Raw genomic sequence first — 5,075 nt, 5'->3', positions numbered from 1 at the left:
TCCATACGGAGCTGCCTTCTCTGCTCCCACCTCCGCGGGGCGGCCTAAGGGCCAAGAAAAGAATCTGCCTCCCCCAGAAGCTGTAACTCTAAACACCTAAAACAAACACTTTTACACACTGAACAACTCAAAATAAGAGCCCGGAACAGCACATTCTAGAACATTTTTTATTGCTGAGTCAACAAATGGTCAAAGGTTAAAAATTCAGTTGAGCAGAACTTTCTGGTCTTGTCCATGGGTGTTTTACGACCCTGCGGGGGACGGGGGACTGGCTCCCTGGTATTCGCAGGCTGCAAAGGCAGCAGTGGTGACATTATTTCTACACAAAGGAAGAGAGACTAGCCCCGTCCTTGTTATTCTCTCCGGCCAGCACAGGTATCCTTCTTTATAATTACTGGGGCGATTGCTATTACGGCCATCATTCTCACTATTTACTATTATGGGTATTTAGAGGCTCATAAAAATGTGAGCTTCCTCGATGCTTAAGCAGCACGCGAGATAAATCAGAGGCGCGGAGTGTTGGCTGACACCGGATGAAACCTGACTGGCAACAGCTGGATTGCTCTCTTGACTAAATATTTACAAAAGGCATGATTATATTGCTGAGCGAACACTGTGCGAATATAACAATTTATCAATCATCTTGTTTAACACCAATCCCCACAGGAAGGGCTACATTCCCACTTAACAGTAAGAAGCTACTGTATGATAATTAAGTTTCTTATTTTCTCTTAAGGTTATTTCAGACATGTATGCCCTTGGTACTTTTACAAGAGCACATGCTACACAGAGACCAAACAAATGCTTTATAGGCAAAAAAAAAAAAAAAGGGGGGGGGGGTGGGGGGCGTGGAGGACCATGTTAACTCTAAATCTTAGTGCACACCGAGTCCTCTGGGGTTAGCGTGGAGAAGGGTGGGCGTGTTAAGGCAGATCCCAGGGATCTGGTTGCCGATGGTGCTGCTAATCTGGAGAGTATGGGGAAAATGAAAGGAAAAGCAAGGGGCATAGGGTAACCCATAATTACGAAACCATATATATACACACATCTATATATATATATATATATATTAGAGGCCCGGTGCATGAATTTGTGCAGGGGTAGGGTCAGGTCAGGCCAGACCAGCTGGGGGGAGGGGCCGCAGGTGGTTGGCAGGCCAGCCCCACCTCCTGGTTGAACTCCTGGTTGAAAGCCCAGTTGAACTCCCAGTGGAGGAGACAATTTGCATATTAGCCTTTAATTATATAGGATATATAAAATCGCCAAAAAATGCTATCTTGAATGCATAGTTGAATGATAAAACCACTCTAAAATGCAAGGAAGTGACTAGGTAAACAGTCGGGTAGTGGCTACTTTTGAAGGGACAGAGTAGTGATGGGGACAAGGCACATGAACCCCTTGGGAGTGTCTGGTAAAGTTCTATTTCTTAACTTGTATGGCATTTATAAGGGTGTTTGTTCACCCTACGAAACTCATATTTGTTGGGGTGGTTGGTTTTCTGGATCTGTGTTTTATTTACAACAACCGAGGTTAAAAGAAAACACAAGTCTCTGCAGAAAGGTACAAATGCTATTATTGTGTAAAGAATGTGAACCTCTGAATTAGGTCCTGATTTGCCACCCACAATAAAAGAAAAAAACAAAAAGAAAAAACTGTGGGATTGCCACTCTGAGCCTCAATTTCTGCTTTGAGAAAAGGTAATAATAGAACCTAAAAGTTTTGTCAATTGAATAGGGACTCAATAAATATGGTTGTTTTTTTCTTCTTTCTTTCTCCTTGTTAAATATTTGCTGGAACGATCACCGTGACTGAAACCATGTAGAGTTAGTGAAAAATTTAGGAAAATAAAGTAAATTTCTGTTTAGAGCCCAAGAAGCTAGAGCGGGCGGGCGGCAAGGCGAGGTGAGAGCCGCACAGGCCCTCTGTGGCCGCCTCAGCATGTCGGACTTGGATGAGTTCCAGCGGCAGCTCAAGGGGAATAAGCAAGCGCGAGACAAGGAGAACCGGCACCGCAGTCACAGCCACTCACCCAAGCGCCCCAACCGGAGCCACAACCGGGACCAGCGGAGCGCATCCTGGGCCAGGCGGGCGGTGAAGCAAAGCTTTGACCAGGGGCGCTACAGAGGAGGATGGATTGGCCCGGCTTTGAGCACATCACCCCCCTGCAGTGCGAGGCCATGCAACCTGCGGGGCAGATTCCAGCCACCGCCTCCTGCCCACCATGACCCCAGACGGTCTGGCTGTGACCCCTATGCCGGTGCCGGCTGCCGGGAGCCAGATGACCAGACAGGCCCGGCGCCTCTACGTGGGCAACATCCCCTTTGGCATCACTGAGGCGGCCATGGTGGACTTCAATGCCCAGATGCACCTGAGCGGGTAGGGGGGCTGACGCAGGCCCCGGGCCACCCGGTCCTGGCCATGCAGATCAACCAGGACAAGAATTCGCCTTCCTGGAGTTCCCCTCAGTGGACAAGACCACCCAGGCCGTGGCCTTGATGGCATCACCTTCCAGGGCCAGTCGCTGAAGATCCGCAGGCCTCACAACTGCCAGCCCCTGCCCGGTCTGTCGGAGAACCCTCTGTCTGCGGGCCTGGGGTCGTGTCCACTGTGGTCCCGGACTCTGCCCACAAGCTGTTCGTCGGGGGCTTGCCCAGCGCCCTGAGCGAGGACCACGGGAAAGAGATGCCGTCCTCACTCGGGCCTCTCCAGGCCTTCAACCTGGTCCAGGACAGCGCCACCGGGCTCCCCAAGGGCTACGCCTTCTGTGAGCTCATGGACATCAGCGTCACGGACCAGGCCATTGTGGGGCTGGACGGGATGCAGCTGGGGGACAGGAAGCTGCAGGTCCAGAGGGCGAGTGTGGGAGGCAAGACTGTGGCGCTACGGAGCCGGGCCTGCTGAGCTGCCAAGTGCAGACGGGCTGCCCCATGGAGGTCCTGTGCCTCCTGAACATGGTGCTGCCGAGCAGCTGCTGGACAACAAGGAGGACGAGGAGATCGTGGAGGACATGCAGGATGAGGTGCCCGCCCCGTGGGTTGCGTGGAGGTGCCTGGCTGCGGGAAGGCCTTTGTGGAGTTCACCTCCATGTCTGACTGCCAGAGAGCCATGCAGGGCCTGACAGGTCGCAAGTTCGCCAACCGAGCAGTTGTCACAAAATACTGTGAGCCCGACTCCTACCACTGCCAAGACTCTGGTAGAGGTGAGGGGGGCGGGCTGGCTGGGGGCTCCTCCCCCACGCCCCCTCCCGCTTTCCCCCTCCAAAGAGGGGCAGCAACTGGAATGGCAACAATTAAGGGGGAGGGGAGTGGGGGTGGACAGAATGGGGACTGGGGAAGTGTGCACATGGCCCACACAGACACGCACCCACAGACAGAGGGAAGGGGCCTGGATGGGGAGGGGTGCACAGCAGGGTGGGGTAGGACCCCACAGCCCCTCCCCACACAGCCTTTTCTCCCTTACACCCCACTCCCGCCCTCCCCTTTTCCACTGTAGGGACAGCGTGTTTATATTTTATGGCCAAACTATTTTGAATGTTGTTGTCCGGCCCTTTGCCCTGCCCTCTCCCTTCCCAGGTCCGCAGCTCCAGCCCTTTGGCCTCTAGTCCTCCCCTTGATTTCTTAACATAGTTGGTTCTTTCCTCTCTAGTACCCCCGGCCCCTCCTACTCTGCGGCAGTTTCATATTGGCTAAGATGAATTTGCTCATTAAACATTTTGTTGTTATTTTTAAAAATAAAAAAGATTAAAAATAAGTAAATTTCTGTTTATAAGCCACCCAGTCTATGGCACTTTGTTTTAGCTGCCCAATTTGACTAAGTCCGTGGGTATTAAGAGACTTCTAATCCCAAGTGTGATGTTTTTTTAAAGTCTGTTAACTACCAGAACATAGATTCTGTAAATTGCCAGTAGGCCATCAAACCCCTGCCAGGGAAAATAGCAAGATGTTCCCATATTAGAACTGTGTTGTACACTCTGGGATCACTCCAGACCGCAGCACTGACACGTTAAGGAGAAGTCCTTATGACGCACACATATGCCGACTACACCAGAGATGGAGCGTGAATATACCAAGATCCTAAAACCCCCAGGCTACAAGATAGCACGGCTCACGGGTCCCGCAATAATATTTACTCATGTTTACATTGCTGCAAGTGTAAATGAATGCTCCTCCTCCCTGGCTTTTCTTTTTAGACATTCATTTTTTAATATAACTCTCTTCCAGGAAATTCTTATATCTTATAAATGATCAATGAATAAACTTGATACTTAGGGTGAGAATAAAGGAATTGGGACCCAAAGTTGACCTCTTAGACACTAATAGCAAGAGGAAATCCAACCACATGGGATAAGGTGATGAGAAAAAGCCAGACCTGTTGAATTAATTCAATTGATTATATGTAATAATAACACTTAGCTCTCGCTGCATACCAGGCACTATGTTATGTGCTAATTTGTGTTCCCTCCTTTACTTTTCACCAACACTCCTTGGAGTGGTGTTGCAGGCCCCATGTTATTGATGGGGAACTTACTGCAGAAGATGAGTAGTTTGTCCAAGGTCAAGCCATTAGACTCAAACCCATGCACTCTGACACCGAAGCCCCATGCTCTGTACTCTCTGGTGTCACTACTAAAGAAACAATGGAATACTCCTCAGCCACAACAAAAGATGAAATATTGCCATTGCAACAACATGGATGGATCTTGAGAATATCGTGCTAACCAAATTAAGTCAAACAGAAAAGATGTAGAACCATATGATTTCACTCATAGGTGGGATTTAAAACTAAAAACAACAAATGAACAAACAAGAAAAGCAAACAAAACTCATAGACACGGGTAACAGAATGGTGGTTACCAGAGGGAAGGGGTGAGTAAAGGGTAAAGGGGGTCAAACGCAGGTAACAGAAGATGATTTAACTTCGGTTGGTGGGTATGCAATGCAATATACAGATCATGTAGCTTAAAACCTATGTAATCTTATTAACCAACTGGAGGCCTGGTGCATGAAATTCTTGCGCAGGTAGGGTTCCTAGGCCTGGCCAGCAATCAGGGACTTCTGGCTGCCGGCCGGGGCCTT

The 5,075-nt window shown here is 49.5% G+C and overlaps 1 pseudogene; it reads left to right on the top strand.

Moving 5' to 3' along the window:
• Nucleotides 1–1,938: 1,938 nt before the first annotated feature.
• LOC118660143 lies at nucleotides 1,939–3,601 on the top strand (annotated as a pseudogene).
• The last annotated feature ends 1,474 nt before the right edge of the window (nucleotides 3,602–5,075 follow it).

Source organism: Myotis myotis, unplaced genomic scaffold, assembly GCF_014108235.1.
Source record: "Myotis myotis isolate mMyoMyo1 unplaced genomic scaffold, mMyoMyo1.p scaffold_m19_p_7, whole genome shotgun sequence".
NCBI lineage: Eukaryota > Metazoa > Chordata > Mammalia > Chiroptera > Vespertilionidae > Myotis > Myotis myotis.
This window is presented reverse-complemented; position numbering and strand designations above follow the sequence as displayed.